The 18943-nt window shown below is 39.8% G+C and overlaps 1 protein-coding gene and 1 long non-coding RNA gene across 5 annotated transcripts in view; one reads left to right on the top strand and one right to left on the bottom strand.

Moving 5' to 3' along the window:
- The window catches only part of DAB1 (DAB adaptor protein 1), a 1275060-nt gene that overhangs the window by 360176 nt on the left and 895941 nt on the right, over positions 1–18943 (top strand). For 2 of the 4 annotated variants that reach the window (XM_054534040.2, XM_054534043.2), the window contains exons 2-3: positions 7447–7610; positions 17092–17191. The gene's annotated coding sequence lies outside the window, so the exon portion shown is untranslated. The remainder of the gene's footprint in view (positions 1–7446; positions 7611–17091; positions 17192–18943) is intronic. The other 2 variants (XM_054534037.2, XM_054534022.2) reach the window with 1 other exon arrangement.
- On the bottom strand, positions 12965–17326 carry LOC134759520 (uncharacterized). The gene is made up of 3 exons (XR_010135801.1): positions 16735–17326; positions 14438–14549; positions 12965–13305 (listed from the first exon to the last, which is right to left on the bottom strand). It is a non-coding gene; the product is annotated as an uncharacterized LOC134759520 (long non-coding RNA).

Consider the following 18943-nt stretch of genomic DNA (forward strand, 5'->3'; position numbering starts at 1 on the left):
GCTTTGCTATTGTGAATAGTGCCACAATAAACATACGTGTGCATGTGTCTTTATAGTAGCATGATTTATAATCCTTTGGGTATATAGCCAGTAATGGGATTGCTGGGTCAAATGGTAATTCTAGTTTTAGATCTTTGAGGAATCGCCACACTTTCTTCCACAATGGTTGAACTAATTTACACTCCCACCAACAGTGTAAAAGCGTTCCTATTTTCTCTACATCCCCTCCAGCATCTGTTGTTTCCTGACTATTAATGATTGCCATTCTAACTGGCATAAGATGGTGTCTCTTTGTGGTTTGATTTGTATTTATCTAATGACCAGTGATGACGAGCTTTTTTTCATGTTTTTTCATGTTTGTTGGCCGCATAAATGTCTTCTTTTGAGAAGTGTCTGTTCATATCCTTCGCCCACTTTTGGTCTTCTTCTTGTAAATTGAGTTCTTTGTAGGTTCTGGATATTAGCCCTTTGTCAGATGAGTAGATTGCAAAAATTTTCTCCCATTCTGTAGGTTGCCTGTTCACTCTGATGATGGTTTCTTTTACTGTGCAGAAGCTCTTTAGTTTAATTAGATCTCATTTGTCAATTTTGGCTTTTGTTGCCATTGCTTTTGGTGTTTTAGTCATGAAGTCTTTGGCAAGGGCATATATTTAAGCCACAGATTAATATAACATGATGAGTTGTGACTATGAAAATGCACAGTGTGTTCAGAGAGAAATATTCATTAACTGAATAGAGATACAGTCCATTGTGCCAGAAGAAATCAAGAAAGATTTTACACAGGGGGTAATATTTGATGGTCTTTGCATGGTGATGGAGAAAATAACTTTTTAGGTGAAAAAACACAAAATAGAAAGACATGGTGACTCATGCCTGTAATCCCAGAGCTTTGGGAAGATCCTTTGAGACCAGGAGTTTGGGACTGGCCTGGGAAACATAGGGATACCTTGTTTCTTCAAAAATTTGAAAATTAGCCAGGCATAGTAGTGCATGCCAGGGGTCCCAGTGACTTGGGAGGCTGATGGAAGAGGATTGTTTGGGCCTGGGAGTTCAAGACTGCAGTGAACCAAGATTGTGCCACTGCACTTCAGCCTAGGCAACAGAGGAAGACCCGGCCAAAAAAAAAAAAAAAACAAACAAACAAAAAAAGAAAACAAAGCAAAAAAAGAGAAGAAAGAAAAGAAAATGGGACAGCATGGAGGTATGAAAGGTATGGGTTAGCTAGAGGTGAAGAGTTGGGGTCACAGACCCAGTGGCAGAAGTGACTCTCTTTTCTCAATTTATCCACATGCACATTCCTGATTATCCACACTTTATTCCCCAGATGTGGTATTACCCCCTCAAAGTCTGGAGAGATGGTGTGCATGTGTGTGGCTGTTGTCCAAACTTTCTTTTCCAGACTACAGATCTGCTATGGCTCCAGTCCCCTAACTCCAATCACTCAAACCTCTAAGATTCTCCAGAGTCCTCAGGAAGCACCCCTCACCCCAGTCTTAATCACCGCTTGCTCCTCCTACTCGACCATGGGCTCCATGCCACTCTTCGTGCTTTCTATCTCTTCTTTCTTGTATTCTGTGTTTCCTCTTGTTTCTTCTTCACTTTTCAGCCTTCTTATGAGAAAAAAGCCCACCGCTCTGAATGATCATTAGCCAATCAGAGCATTCCTCTACTCCAGTGATTTATTTTTCCCCCCCAAGTTTGTGCTACCATCTGCGAATCTGAGGAGCTTGTAGAAAATTTCCTATGTGCAAGCTCACCCACATAGACTGTGATTCACTAGGTTGGGGTGGAGCCAGCACTTCATTCATATATAAAGTTCCCCAGGGGACTCCGATATGCAGCCAGTCTAAGAACCAATTCTCCAATCTGTGTGCAGATTGCCTCATACTCACTGGGCCTTTGGGCTCTTCTCAGAGGCCTGTCCATAGCTCCCCTGCATAAAGATCCTGAGCTGTTCTGGGAGCATACGGGGCAGAAGGCTGGTCCTTTGATAGCCACCAAGACTTTGCTGTAGTCAGGCTTAGTGACATATTCCTAGGCTTGTTACACTGTTGTCTTGTTCATAAAAAATATGTTTTAGCCTTTTAGAGATCTAGTTTTGCAAATCAGTGTCAGGTATAGAAAGAATCCTGTCACTTGAACAGCATATTCAATAATTTTAAAGGTCAAGACCTGTGTGGAAATTAGCTTTCAGCTATTGAAACACACTGACTTATACATACATAACAGAAAATATGGTCCTATGGCACACTGGATATTTATGCATATATAAATTAGCCTGTTAGATATACTGATAAGCAATAGCTCAAGTGCTCACTGATGATCATGCCCAGCGTAGTAGGAAAACACTGAAAGCGCAGAAACAGGTTTCAAGGACACTGCAGTAACAGTTCTTGATTATAGAGTGCCTACTTTACGACAGGCACTATGCTGCAAGTTACTTTACCTCAAATACTCACCACAACCCAGAAAAGTAGGAAACTCAAGCTTGTGAAAGGTAGGAAACTCACCCAGGATAATACAGTGAAATGTGCTAGAGGCAGGATTCCATGCCAGACGTTCTGAGCTCAGGCACTGCCAACTCTCCGTCACACACTCCTTACCATCAATGACACCAATGTGCAATGGGCATGCTCCCTGTGAATGGGCACCTAGGAACAGGGCTACCCACAGAGGAGTGAGTGTAGGAGAATCTGTCCCTAGAACCCTTGCCCACACTAAATATTATTTACTTTTTAAAGAGTATTACTAATTTGACAAGTAAAATATGATGCACATATTAATTTAACTTATATTTTTTTCAGATGTTGATGCAGATTAATTTTCTCATTTGTACACTGTCTGATTTAAGTCTATTCTATTGGTGATAAAACACAAGGATAGGTTTGTTTCTTTGAACAATTAAAGTAAGAAAGGGGGAAAGAATAATAAGCTTTTGAGCACTGATTTTATATTTATCTATCAATTAGTCATCAAGGTAGAGAAGAACAAATTCTTAGTCACCCTCACCAAAAGATTGCAAAGCACATTTGGTTTCTTTTTTCAATTGGCCAAAAATTGTGTTTTCTAACCGTTTGGTGTCTAGGAGTAAAACTGAAGTCACTAGCAAAATGTCTGTTTTGATAAATCGGGAACAAAAATACCGAAACTAATGACTTCCACAATGGAAGGTGCCCTGGGAAATACAATATAGAATAGTGGAATCAAGGGCTTGTTTACTATGATTCTGTATATCCATCTGATGGGGAGTATAAATAAGTTTCTTTACACAAAGGGACCCAGGGAATGGTGAATCAGGGAATAATTGACTTGTCTCGGTTTGTTTGTGAATGTGCATTTTTATCTGATGGCAAATATGCTGTTGGCCTTTGAGTCAGTCACCCACCATAAAATTTCCTCAGCCTCATATGAACCAAGATAGTGTGCCCATCCCCCCCTCAAAGAAAACATTTCAAATTAGCATTAATCATCCAATGTCGTGGTCGGGGCCCTACGGTGAAAGCCACCTACTGCAGCTGAATGCCATTCAGCAGGCAAGAAGTGATTTGCAATATAATTTAAATGAAGAGTTGGTTTCTTTTCCTATTTAGAACATACCAGTATGGAAAACTGATTGTCAGACATTCTGGTGATGTGCATCAACTTGGCTATTCACTCAGAAAATGAAGTTTCCTGAGACACCCGCACATTTAATTTATTTTTTTCCTTATGAAGTTAACTTCAGCTTGTTAAATACAATGACTATCCAAATCACAGAAAAACCAACACCATTAATTTTAATACTCATAATGTAATGGAAGGAGATTATATTCATTTGGGATTTTTCTCCTTTTAATAGAATGTTTACTTGCCCCTCTCCTTATGAGTTAATTATTATCTTCTCTCCATAATGCTCTGCTTATATCTGAGCAGCAAACAGAGTCTGTTAATGTCTTGAGTTTATAGATTACTGGTGATTCTATCATTTTCCAATGTCTATCACTAAAGCATCAATAGCTTGCCAGTGTGGTGAGTGAATATGTGACTGATAGGAATGCAACTAGTTCCTTACATAACTCTCCCATCTATTTTTATAAAACATTTAGTTTTAGCACAGTGTCTTTTCTATGCCTTGACTGGCAGATTGAAGGACTTTTCAGTAAATTGTACAGTAGTGAGTTAAGAATTGGTGACTTCTGTTATCATTCGGGTATTTATGTTTAATTCATCAATTTATTCATTTAATAGACACTTAGTGAGTACCTGGCTTATTTCAGTAGTGTGCTAAGTATTAGGGATTAAGATATAGTCCCCATGTTCAGGGAGCCCACAATTCTCAGCAGGAATTGCCATAAGGAATTGCAGCATAGGCTCAATGAGATGAGTGGTACAAAAAAACTGGGTATAAAGGGTAATAGACAGTGCAATGGAAGAAGCTCTTCCTGGAAAGAAAACTACCAAAGAAGGCTTTGCAGATACTGGAGCTGATCTTGAAGTCCCAGACCTTGAGTTCTTCAATTTGGCAGTAGAATGATGTGTGAGGGTGGGAGGAGGCAGTAAAGGCAGAGGGAATAACATATGTAAGGTAGAGATAAAAAAAAGAAAACGAAGTAGTGATGAACACCTATTGAAAATCTTCTGCATGTTTTTAAGTAATAAAAGCTGACATTTTCCAAACTTTCCATTTGCCAACCACTGTTTCAAATTCTGACATCTGCAAACTCAAGCCTTACAATGACACTTTGAAGTAGGTATTATCAGCACTCCTTTTTACAAATTAAAATACATGCCTGGAGAGATTCCGTAACTTGCCAAATATCACACAGCTGGTAGGATCAGGACCAAGACTAGAACTCGGGTTCTTTGAGTCCAAACTCTACAAGTTTAAATATTACACTAATCTTTCAGTGTAATATGGCATCTTTGCTCTTTAGATCCCTTAGTCCAGCTGTGCAGAGAAGACATGCAAATAGTGACTGCCATTCATGACAGTGTCTAAGAGGGAATAACAGCAGCAGCTATGACTTACAGAGTGTTAAATGAGATATGAAATGTTAAATGAGATATGAAGTATACGAAGGGCTTAGAACAGTGCCTGGTACGTGGTAAAGATTTTGTTAACTGCTGGTGGTATGATGAATATGATAAATGTGTTAAGAGTAGCAGAATATGCCGGGTGCAGTGGCTCACACCTGTAACCCCAGCACTTTGGGAGGCCGAGGCAGGCGGATCACAAGGTCAGGAGTTCGAGACCAGCCTGGCCAACATGGCGAAACCCAGTCTCTACTAAAAACACAAAAATTAGCTGGGCGTGGTGGCACCCACCTAAAATCTCAGATACTCCAGAGGCTGAGGCAGGAGAATTGCTTGAACCCGGGAGGCGGAGGTTGCAGTGAGCCGAGATTAGGCCACTGCACTGGGTGATGCAGGGAGACTGTGTCTCAAAAAAAAAAAAAAAAAAAAAAAAGAATAGTAGGCTATAACACTACTTAGAAATTTGGAGTTGGTGGCATTTGATGTAGACCTGGACTCCTTAATGGATTATTTCAGCAAGAGAAAGCAGAATGCAGAGATGAAGGCTGACTGGAAAATTCCATTATGTTTTTAAAAAAAGTAAATAAACTAATTTGATTAAAGCAGAGGTCTTTAAAGAGAAGCAGAAAGAGTAAGATTAAACAGGAGGGTAGAAATTGCTTGTAATTAATTATTTTGTTGAGTGATTGGTACTGTTTATATTTTGGTTTTAGTCATCCTAACGTTTTCCTGGGATTGTAGACTCATTTTTTTCTTTTGAAGAAAATGAGGCTCAGATAATTAATGTAATATTTCTCAGGTAATCCAGCAAGAGTAGTTAAATTTGGACTTGAACTCAGGCCTGTGTTACTTAAAGTGCCATGTGGTTTTGGCCACACCATACTTTCAATTTTGCAGCTCTGACTTTCTAACACGTCATCAATATTTATAGAATAATTTTTCTAGTGAAAGGGGTAGAAAAAAAGTAAGAACATATTTCGTTAATGTTTTCTTCTTAGAGTTCTGCTTATCAATCACTATAGCCCAACATTTCCCCAGTTAATAGCCTGTGTCTGCTTTCATTAAAATAGAAAGAACTGGTCTCTCTGTTTGATTTCCTGTACACACATACACCCCTCAGGTTTCCTATTTGTGTGTATCTGTTATAACATATACCATCAATAATAAGCCACTGCCTGAAATGAGAGCTAACAGTTAGGAGTATAGACTTCGAGGGACTGCAGGGTGCCAGAGCTAGAATCCTGGCTCTGCCCTTCATAGCTGTGGTCACAAGCAACTTTTCTACATTCTCTATACTTCTGTTTCTTTATCTGTTTAATGACAATTGTAACAGTACCTACATCAGTGGTTTGCTGTTAGAAATAAATGGATTAGTATATATAAAAACTAAAAGCTATGCTTAAAATGCTATGATAATTCATTTAATATTATCATCATTATGGCTTATAATCTAACATCTATTGAAATAAGGATCTGTGATTAGCTCTGTCCTTGATCTGTTTGTGTTTCTATAAAGGAATAACTGAGACTGGGTAATTTATAAAGAGAAGAGGTTTATTTGACTCACAGTTCTGCAGGCTATACAGAAGGCATGGTGCCAACATCTGCTTCTGAGGAGGGCCTCTGACTGCTTCCCCTCATGGTGGAAGGGGAGAAGGAGCCAGCATGTGCAAAGATCACACAGCTAGAGAGGAAGCAAGAGATAGAGGGGAGGGAGGTGCCATGCTCCTTTTAACAACCAGCTCTCATAGGAACTAACAGAGCAGGAACTCACTCATTACTGTGAGGTTGGCACCATGCTCTTCATGAGGGATCCACCCACGTGACCCAAACACCTGCCATTAGGCCTCATCTCCAACACTGGGTATCAAATTTCAACATGAGGTTTGGGGGACAAACATCCAAACTATAGCAATGAGGATATGGAAAAGGCATTCTTTCATACATTTTCTGAAGAGCATGTAAAATTGTACAAACTTTGTGAATGGTAATTTGACAGTATCTATCAAAATTTAAAATATACGTTTTCTTTATCCAATAATTCTGCTTTAAGGTATTTATCCTACAAATAGATTCATCCAAGTGAAAAATATACAATTTGTACCATTTGAATTTTAGCCTGTATATGTATAACCTAGTCCAACATTTTAAAATAAAGATGAATGAGCATGTTTGCTTTTATTCATGTCCTTCCCGTAGCCTAGCACAGTGCTAGGCACAGAGACCCTCACAAGTTCCCTTTTGTTTAGCCCAGCACACGTCCTGTGGCTCTCTGTGCCCCGTGACCACCTACCCTACGTGTACCATGCACACTTTCAAATCATACACTTCACCCTGAACCATTCACTTCAAACCCCATTGTGATGACCATTGTACTTTATCCTCTTTCTCCTTTGGTTTGCCTTCAAAATTGACATTGTTTTTTCATTGCAGCTATTTCCTTGGCTTCTCTCCATGACGATTCCTGACTCGTGGCCCTGGCAATCTTGGGAAGACATCATCCAGCTTCTTCAGTCCAGACCCTGGGCCCCCCCCTTTCGCCAGGATCGCCACCACCCAGCCTGGACACATTGACTGAACTGTTTTCTAGGACACTGGTGAGTAAAATGCTTGGCTACTTCATGAAAACAGTTCCAATCATCCCCTCCCAATACCTTCTCCTCCACTTTTGAGCATGATTTTGTTTCTTTCAAAAGCGGCTCCAATACTCTTCCTTTCTGGAACTGCCTCTCCTGTAGTTAATACCCCAAGGTTCATTATTTGTTTAATCACTGACTTATTCAATGAGGCGGTAGCCAGCAGAATCTAAGAACTGAAAGGCGCATGCCTTTGTCCCCCTCCAGTGTGGTTCCATTCAGGGTTACTTGTCTCTGACTTAGATTGGAGACTAAATGGATTAGAATAAAACCAATTTAAGGGAAAAAAGAAATAAACAGAAATAGAGAGTCCTGCTATTTTGGCTGCCTAAGATCTGCAGGCCTCACCAAGGAATTTAAAAAGTAATGTTTCTTATCATAAGTGACAGAAATATGCTGCTTTCTGCATCAGTAGATATGAAGATTAAAGGGTCTGACCATATTAAACAATTTTGCACAGCACCAGGCACTCTGGGCTGTGCTCTCTGCCTTATTACCCTTCATCGTGTGGCTATTTCAGGCCCAATTTAAGAATACAATGCAGTCTGGCTTTGCAAATTGACATCCTTTAATTTAAACTGTCTTGTGGGAGAATTAAGAAATTATGGAACAATTATTCGCCCTCAGTTGAAAGCTGGATGACATCCTGAGATTCTTGTACATTAGCCATTTGAATTGATTAAGTCACATAATTGAATTACACCTTTGCCCCATAATATCTTGTGGCAAATATGTTGGTGGTTCTTGTTGGGAAATGCTTCCATAAAAATAGAAGAGGGGTTGGTATTAGAGATTGACCTGGATATCAAAGAAAACCTCAGAGCAGAGTGGGCTGACACTCTGAGATTCTGTGAGGGAGGCTGATTAACAGAGCAAGCGTTCTATTTGGAGTTGCAATGGAAGTTCACAGATCAAAACTGTATGCATGATATAGTGTACATCCTTCCTTAATCTCTCTTTGCATTGTCCTTGAACATTTGGCTTCAGTGTCTGGCATTCATTCTCAAAGCTTTTTCTAACATCTCCCATGGACGAAAAAAACTGGGTTCAGTGTACCTTCCTTTGTCTTACATGGTTTTCTAAATATGCTTCCATTATAGCAGCTACCACAATGCCGACAGGTTTCTTTCACCAGGCAAGGAGGCTGGAAACCATGTCTAGCTCACCTAGGTTGGTAATAGTGCTCAATAGGTGTTTGCTGAGTGAGGTTTTATTAGTAGGTCTCCATGGTTTTATCTGTTTCCTTTTGTTTCATGGGGTGAAGGGAGGTAGAATCTGTTAGTAATTTTGTAAGCATCATTCTTAAGTAGGAGTTTTTTCACTACTTATGTTATTAGACAATTTTGTGGAGGGTTTATTAAAGGCTAACTCTATCTGCTTAACACCTATGAGGCACCTATTATGTAGAAAAGCTAGGCTAGATGCTGAGGGGAAAAATTAGCCAAAACATATTTCCTTTTCCTTAGAGGAGCTCAAAATCCAGTGGGGGAATTGAAGAGGTCTGTGCAAGAAATAGCTCTGGTAACTGAACAAGCACGTAGGAGGCTGTTCCATAGTCTAGGACTCTGAGAAGGGGCCATGGTGCATTCCATTTCATTCCTCTCTGATGTTCGTACTGTCATTGGTCTGCCCTGTGCCCCCTCCCACATCGTCCATTTTGGAATCCAGCAGAGAAGAAAACTCTTAGACTAATGTCCTGTGGACAGGCTGGATGTGTGCCTTTCATTTAAAAACTCCTCTAAAGGAGAGAGGTTTTAAAGCACTGTTTCCCCTCACCCCACCCCCACACTGACTTCCAACTCTCTATCATACTGTGCAGCATTCTGGGTCTTCCTATTCTTTGTCTATTCTGTGTGGCACAAGAATCTCGCTTTTTAAAGGCTCTTTACGTTTTCTTTACCTTTATCAAAGAACGCTCTTGGAGCTTTAAAACCCAACCACAGCTATCTTCCTGAATATTTCTGTGGGGAAGGGATTAATCAAGCCTGTCAAACATTGAGCTGTAAAACCTTTAATATTTCTAAAAGGTTTAAAGCCAGCATATTTATCACATGCATCATTGAGAATAATCTTTCCTTTTATAGAACAAATTAAATGTTCACTGTAAAATATTGTGGTGATGAGCACAGTGGGTGAAAGACGCATGCAGGGGCCCAATGTGATATTGCAATGGAGATTCTGGTTAAATCTTTCCCTGACATCACCCTGCTAGAAGCCACCCATCATCCCCCACACATCTATTTATATGATTGCTTTATACTGTGGAATTCTAGAATCTTGGTGCTCAAAGAGAAAGGGGCTAATATTTGTTGAGTGCCTGCTATGTCATGTATTGTGTCTGCATAGTTTAAGTGGGTTTTCACATTTTAATTTTCAAAAGAATCCTTTATAATAGGTACTGTCATATCTGATTTATAAATAAGGAAGCAAAGATTCAAAAAGTGAAGCAATTCTCTCAAGATTACATAAATATTTATTTGCAAATCTGGGACTTGACCCTATGCCTGGCTAATTCTTTCCTTCTGTTTATGCGGCAAACGCCTAGCAAATGTTTAGCAGAAGGTAGGTACCCACTGAAGAGTTGCTAAAGTTATTATGACTGTTAGAAAGTCTCTGGAGATTTTTATTGAAAGATCATTATTCTATAGACAGAGAAACAGTGAATATTGTTGTGCCTGATTCTGGGAATCTGAGATGTCTAACCCAGCAGTAGTGGCAGTGTTCCTTAGGATAGAAAGAGACTCACTTGGGGCTTTTGATTACTCTAACTAATACAAACACTGTATCTTGTTATTTATAAAGTGCTTTCATGTGCACAGTCTAATTTAATCTACTCAACAGCTTAGTGAAGTAAAGTCAGCATTACTGCCATTTTACAGATAGGGAAACTGAGGTGCAAAGATAAATGATAAATCATGCCCAGGCCATTCAACTAGAAGCAACTTATGCTCCAACTCTGTTCTTCTTATTTCAAAGCCACCGTCTTTCTACTAATATTTTAAAACCATTTAGTTATTATTCCTAAGAATTCAACAAGTAAAATAGAGGTTTTTATATTTTGAAATTTTATTGATATAAAATGTACAATTTCAAAAGAGCACTTTAACGGCTGTTTTGATACTGGATTTCAATTTAATACATTGATTTGGAGTCTTTTGCAAACATTATTCTTTTAAAATATCTGAAAGAGTTATATGGTGCTTTGTAAGTATCCATAAATAATAAGTTTTTCAGCTTTATTCAGTTGTAATTAACAAAAATATAAAGTTTTGAAGCTTGCAAGGACCTTAGAGACTGATGACTCTTGTTTTTCGATTCGATAACTGAGGTATAGACATTGAAAGTAGTGTGACAGAAGCCCAGGCAAAATACTGGGATAACGGAGAGCAAAGATACATTCATTCAGATAGGGATGGGTGGTATGAAACCATGGAAGGCTTCACTGAGGAGGTGACTCTTGATGGTGTCCTGAAAAGAGGAGGATTTTAATAGGGAGAGAAGAGTCAACAAGTGAAGCTAGAACAGAAGAAAGGAGTGATAGTGTATGAAAATGACAACATGATGATTCTATGGGCAGGGGCCCTTCATGGAAGCTCAAGTTTGTTGTTTCAATATAATTAGTTGTATAATTGCATTCCCAGACTGCCGCATAGGGCTGCACATGCATGTAATTAGACCCTCTACCAGCCAGACGGTGTCTTCTGCATGCCTCCACTTTAGACCTCCAGCTTTGTAGCAGAGCAGGCAACCAAAAGAGAGGTCCTGAGGCTGGAGGATTTGCAGTTCCAAACTCACCTCTTCTATGAGCATACCTCTCTGTGTTTGCCAAAGGTACTGGGGGGGTAGGGGGGTGGGGGAAACAGACAAAAGACTTAGAAGGAGGAACAGCTTTCTCTTCCTAGGTTACTATGAGTACAATGGGCCCATTTCTGGAACTGTTGGGTGGGCGAGATGTTTCACCAGTTTACATTTAGCAAACTGTAATTAGCGTCAGCAGGAGAAGAGAGATAACTGTGTTGGGAAACTCCACTTTCCTCTGCACAACAGCCTCTGTTCAGAAGGGCTGTTCCCTGCATTTGGGCTTTTGTGATGGGGAAGCAGTGTACAGTTGCCCTATATAGTTGCAATGGGCTTGTTCTGGGGATGAAGCTCTTAACTGCAGCATGGGACAGAGGCCAATGGAGGATCCTCTTCAAATGGCAGAGTGAATCTTGCATAGGTGTCAGCCAGGTGGAGTCACTGGGCTCTTGTAAGGGTTCATTCATTCCATAAATACACATAAGCCCACACCCACATAAACCCTACTGTGTGCTGAAAACTAGGCTTGATTTTTAGGAGCTACAGATCACCACAGGCCTCTGTGAAAGGGCATGGTGGCCAACTGCAGATTAATGGCTAGATACACAAAGTGCCATCTGAGGCTTCTTAGTTTGGGGACCATTGAGTGAGTAAATCAGACACTCACTGTATTTGTTAGGATGAGTAGTGCTAGCTGCCTTAACCAACAACATGATTTTAAAAAGTTCATTATGATCCTTAATACAACCATTCAGAAAGCTAGGTTTCCCCATCTTATCTGTGTCACCATCATCTTCAACATGTGGCCTCTAAGGTATCTGAAGATGGGGAAAGAGAGAGGAAGATCAAACTTGGGAGATGTTTAGGGACCATTTCTGGAAATGGCAGACAGCCCTTCCACCCATATTCCATTGGCCAGAATTCAGTTATATGGCCCAATTTAATTGTTAGGGGAATGTAAATGTAGCTTAGCTATGTGCCCAGGACAAAAATGACATAGATGAAGAGATGTCTGCACTCACATGTTTATTGTAGCAGTATTCACTATAGCCAAGACAGAATCAACCTAAGTGTTCATCAACAGATGAATGGATAAAAAAATGAGATATAGATACAAAATGGAATAGTATTCAACCATAAAAAAGAACAAAATCCTGTCATTCACAGGAAAATGGATAAGCCTGGAGGACATTGTATTAAATGAAATAATCCAGGCACAGGAAGACAAACATCACGTGTTCTTACTCGTATGTGGGGGCTAAAAAAGCTTATTTTATAGAAGTGGAGAGTAGAACTGTGGTTACTAGCGGCTGGGAAGGATGGAGGGAGAAGGGAATAGTGAATTTGATTAATGGATACAAAATTACAGCTAGATAGGAGAAAAAAGTTCTAGTGTTCTACAGCACTGTAGGGTGACTATAGATAATATTTTATTGCATAATTTCAAATAGAAAGGATTTTAAACATTCCCAACACAAATTAATAATAAATGTTTGAGGTGAGAAATATGCTAAATACCCTAAGTTGATCATTACACATTGTATACATGTGTCAAAATATCACTCTGTACTCCATAAATATATATAATTATTGTGTCCATCCAAAATAATTTTAAAAAGTGAAACAGACATAGTCTTCCTAACATGTTTGGTTAAACTCAGTTCCCATTCAAACAAAGGCAAGATCATCTAAAAGAATTACCCTTTATTACCATTTTGAGGAGCCTTTCCAGGAAAAATGCTCTTCCAGTGTAGAATGGAACTCAACCGGTGAGAATTTAATTAACACAAATTATATGGAAGTGTCTGAAATGACTTCATAATTCTTCAGTCCAGAATTCCTCTTATGGTATTCGATCCTAAAAATAGAAATAACAAAAATTTATGAACAAAAATTTGTTTCCACGTTACTTGCAATGTTGATAAAAGGCAAACAACTAAAATTTCCAAAAATAAGAAAAAGATTTTACTGGAGTTCTTCACACTTAAATAATGCAGTCATTAAATAAAACATATTTCTAAAGATTTTTCATGTTGTTATTGACATATGGACATAAAGATAGGCTTCAGAACTTTATATACAACAGGATTCCAATTTTGTTCCAAACATATGTTTAGGTGTGTAATTATAGACACCCGAAAAGACTAAAGACAGTGCATTAAGATATTAAGAGTGAACCTCTCTACATAGCAGTATAATAAGGGCTTTTATTTTTCTCTTTATATTTTGTTCTTCTAAATCTGATACAATGATGAGTATGCGTAACTTTTGTAATTTATAAAAAATAAATCAATTAGGATTTTTAAAAGATGAAGCAGAATGAAGAATGACTTTGGACTAGGACTGACTCAGGATGGAGAGAATTATCCCAAGTGCTTCAGGTGGGAACAGCCAAAGGGTGTGTGTGGGAATGTCATAGAATTGTGTCATATCCAGAGAGGGAGCTGCAGGGTGGAGAACAGAGTGTATCATAATGGTCAAGACTTACGCAAACTCAGGGCGCCCACAACAATTTCCTTAGCTGGGACAGAGGGTACAAATCTTAACTTTAGTTGGCTTTCAAAACTAGGCAACTGAACTGATTAAAAAATTCAAAACTGGGGCAGTGGCTTCAAGTCCTGGCTCTTCTAATAACCAGCTCTGTGGCTTTGGGTATGTGTCTTAACCACTCTGAACCTCATTTGTAAAAGAAATAATACCTTCCTTATAGTATCACTGTGATACTAAATGTAATCATATTTTCAAGTATTTAACACATATATACATATATCTATATATACATATTCACACACACATATATATACACACACACCTAGACCCTTCCCACCAAGCTTGGAAGGGTGCACTTTGGGATAAAGCCCCTTCCTCACTGCAACTTTTCATAATCCTCTCCATGCTTCATTTCCCATCCCTATCCCTATCCCCATAGTACCATTACTAGGACCACCTGAAGTTTTAGCCCAGAGGCATCTCTTCCCTGTGACCTTCACCTGCAATTTGGAGATATTCTTCTTGAGAAGTTTCTCCTGTCTTATTTTCTTGGTGAGTTCAGTTTGGCTTCCAAGCAATCGAGACCCACTGTATGTCCAGCCTGCATGTCAACTAGGAGAAACATGAAAAATCCTAAACTAAATGTTCTAAGACAAATATCCAAGCAAAATAATAGAAGGCAAAGGGATTATAGGGTACCATCAGATGTGTCTGGGTGAGAGAGCACTCGGGCTGTGACACTGCGCAACGCTACAGAATCAGAAAAAAAGGAAATGCAGCCCGAGACGCTGTGACTTCACACCCTGCTGCTTCAACATGAGGTCCTGAATCATTTTCCCAGTTCTGTCTGAAGCCATCCTCAACAGATCATCACAACAATCACCTTAAGTGATGAACACATATGTGTGCCAGGTACTGTGCACAAGATTGTCACACCTGATACATCTGGCTTTTTCATTGCATTGTGTTTCTTCCAGTAGGAATTTTGTTTTTCTCCTCAGCTGCCTCCTTTTTTTCTCCTTCTGGGGACGTTGTTATTTATATGGCTACTAAACTGAGTAAAGGTGCGACAGGAGTTCCTAAGAAGGTACTATCCAGATGTGTTATGGTTGCCTATATTCTCTTTCCCTGCACAGTTGAAGAGGACAGGTTGGCTGATGATCTTGGTGGGTCCTTGAACATTCAGCCTAAAGGTCTTGAGCTTAGTTTAAGTAGTGCTCAGTGACTTCTAACAAAAAAGAGCAAGAAAGAAAATTCTTCTGTTTCCAGCTTAGAGACTTTCCCAAATTCGAGGCTGGTCACTGATTTATGCTGCCAAGAAGCCTGTTGCTGATTATGCTGGATGCCCCATAAATTAATGAGAGCTGGACTTAGCAGTGACAACGATCGCTGAGTCTGTGGAGCAGAAAATGCAACACTAATATATATGTTTCAGAAATGTCCTTTTGTCTATATGTTTGGAGGAGAAAGTGCTGATGAGGATCAATTTCATATTGACTTTAAATTTTTCATTTGACCCAGAGCTGTTTTTATTAAGTAATGCACACGAGAACATTTCATCCCAGGCCAACTTGATGGCTTGGAGAAGTCCCTTCAGAATACAGCAACCTGGATAGAATTTGAAATGCAGTTCATTCATTTATTCTTTTATTCATCCTTTAATAATTATTTATTGAGCGCCTGCTATGTGCTTAATTCTAAAACTATGCTAGTCTGTGAGCAAGACACAATCTGCCCTCAAGGAATCTAAAATCTAATGAGCTAGACACACATTAATAAACAATCCTGTCCCAGAGCAGTATGTTTCATCAGCAGGAAGTGCAGGTATAACGGAAGCACGGAGGAAGGACTCCCAGAAGGTATCAGGTACTTGGGAAGCATTTAGTTCTTGTTGAAAGAATGAATGAGTGGATGAATGAATGAATGAGATGGCCCTTGAGCTGAGTCCTAGAGCAAGGTAGAAATTGACTAAGCTGAAAAAGAGCTGAAAAGAGCTGTAAGCTGAAAAAGAGCATGTTCAAAGGCAGCAAGGTGTGATGTTTTAAATATAGCTCAGGTGTGAGGGGAGACAGGTGGTAGGGCTCCAGGTAGTCAAGAACCAGACATGAGGAACTTGGGCGTTAAGTCACCATCTATCTGTGCAAATGGACATACTTGTAGATGGCAGAGCAGACCCAAGGGGCCTTACACCTCTTCAGAGAGCAGGCATAACCACACAATAAATGGCTCATCTGGAGGGATTATCTTCAGTGCTTAGTTTGGAGATTCAGTAGGTAGGTGAGCTTGCCCTCTCTGGACACTTTCCTGAAGAGGCAGTCCAGTAGAACCAAAGCACTTGCTCTGAGAAAGTTTCAAAGCCGGGTTCACCATCTTAAACTAAGCAGTGAATGTTTCTAGAAGCATGTATCCTACTTGCTACAAAGCCCTGCTGTGTCTTCAGTTTTGTCTGAATGTTGGGACCACGTTGTGAAATCTTGTATTTATTGCCTTCCTGCACTCTCTTCAGCTTGTATTTCCCACATTCTTACTGTCTGTATGTTTGCTAGTGGTGCAGTTTTGTTCTGTTTTAACCTTGTTTGAACCCTCAAGCCAATCTGGGAAAATGTGACCATCACTCTTCTGAGCATCTACCTCTGGGACGTGGTCCTGGGGCTTTGACTCACAGGTTAGAAATCTTGTCATGCTCCCCTGAACTTGAATCAATGGCTGCAGTGGCCTGGCTGATTTATGGCTGTTTCTTCCTCTGTTTGATCTTAGCAAACAGACAGCTGTGATGTAGCGGCTTCATTCTACTCACCTGCTAGCACCTTCATGTTTGGTCTAATAGCTTGTTAACTGCTCTGAGGACAGGCACTGCCCTTCCTGGCTACCGTCTAGAGTGGTCTCTATGGCAACCGCATCACATCAGGGATGATGCTCATTCTTCAAGGCTTTCCTTCTCCATTTTTCTCTGGTGGCTTCTGGGTAACCTGTAATGGTTGGAGCCCTGCCTCACCCTGCCAGGAAGCCACTGCTGATTTAAAGCCTTGCAAAGAAACTTAACAAGACACACTACTTTCTTTTGGTCTTGTTGCTTGTTCTGTGTTGCACTTGGTCCAGGCCTGCAGGGACTTGTCATCCCTTCTTTATCATCTCTCTTTTTGGTGTTCCCCAGGTATTGTTCCCGGTCTCTCTCGGAAAGCTTTGACATGGTTTCTCCAGATCTCTGTGTTCATTAACATCATACAGCAGTCCCATCTGAATCCTGACATTCGGTATGTTCTTTGTTTGCCTCATCCACGTTTGTTTACTCATTCACTCTTCTCTTCAGAAGTGACTCCCAAGCTCTCTGGTCTTCATCTGTACCAAAGAGACTTGTGTCAAAGAGACTCGTATAGACTATTCAGATATAATATATGAAGAAAGAACTGATTTGTGTGTGATGGAACTCTAGAGTGTTCAGTCTGCCGACGGCATTCAGAGTCCAGCAATAATAGTATTAATAATAGCAAATACTATTATATACAGTATTTATATACAATAACTGTGCATAAATGGTATTATTGTTATAAGAACTTCACATCTATACAATAATCCTATGATACTCTTATTGTCCTCATGAGGAAACTGAGGCACAGAGGGCTAAGAAACATGCTGTAGAGCCCCAGCTATTAAATGGCAGAGGTAGAACTTCAACTCTGGCTCCAGAATTTATGCTCTTTAACCCTTTGCTATACATTGGGGAGTGAGATTGTTTTCTGTACATGTGGTCCCGCCACCAGTAATCACTTACTTCTGCAAGGCTAAATTGTACCCATCTACAATTTCAAGATTAAATGCCACCTGCTTTGGGAAACTACTTGGTTTCCTCTACATTCAAGATGTAAATTCATTGGTTCATTCAGCAAACATCAAAAGATAGTGATTATAGTTTATTCATTCGTCTACTCCAGTACAAGGTTTTTTCAAGTTCTTTCAATGTTACCTTGCTAAGTGCTGTGGCTATGATGATGAATAAGGAGCAAGCAGACCCTGCTCTCACCCTACTCATTTTTTAAAAAAGAACAAAACAACAAAATATAGAGATAGCTTTATGCATATAAATATTGATATCTCAGTAATATTTATATATCTCTATGTTTATCTATCAATTTATTGATCAATAGATATTAAGGGATTTTTCAGTCAATTCCTCCTGTCTGTTTATATGATAAAGTTCACCTCCTTAGCTTGGCACCTAAGACCCTTTACGACCTGGCCTTAGATTCTTTTACTTAGGAATCTTATCTCAGATTCCTCTACAGTCTCCATCTGGAGGCTGAACACTCTAGAGTCCTATCACACATAAATCAGAACAGGGGGCTCAGTTCTTGCCTCTTGTTCTCTAACCATCCAGTCCAGACCTAGTCTCCCAGAAAGTGTTTACTCATTGGAAACTATCCAGGCCCAATCACACCACCCTGCTTTGGCTCAGCCTTTTTCTGTACTTCAAGTTCCCTTTTCATACTTCCCATTTCACATTTCTTCTTTTCCAAACCCTTTCCAAACATGAAGTGCAGGTTTAAACATCCCTTCTCTATGGAACATCCAAAATCATCTTCTTATTCACATTCCCATCAGTGAGGAATTAATGAATCCTTCCTCTGGGCTCCACAACACTGACCATACCCCTCTGGTACAGCAGCACCTCCAAACCCAAGGCCAGCTGTCTGTTACATGTTGTTTTCCCAATGGGGACTGCGGACCCCTTGAAGATGAGGAATGGGCCCTATTTCTTACTGCATTCAAAGAACCAAGCACAGTGACCAGTAGGTAGTTGTCTTAGTCCATTTGAGTTGCTATAACAAAATAGCAAAACTTAATAGCTTATAAACAACAGAAATTTATTTCTCACAGTTCTAAAGGCTGGGAATTCCCAGATCAAGGCTTCAGCAGATTTGGTGTCTGATGAGTATCTGCTTCCTGGTTCATAGATATGCCTCTCACTGTGTCCTCACATGGGAGAAGGAATGAGGAGTCTCTTTGGG

This window comes from Pongo abelii, chromosome 1 (genome assembly GCF_028885655.2).
Source record: "Pongo abelii isolate AG06213 chromosome 1, NHGRI_mPonAbe1-v2.0_pri, whole genome shotgun sequence".
NCBI lineage: Eukaryota > Metazoa > Chordata > Mammalia > Primates > Hominidae > Pongo > Pongo abelii.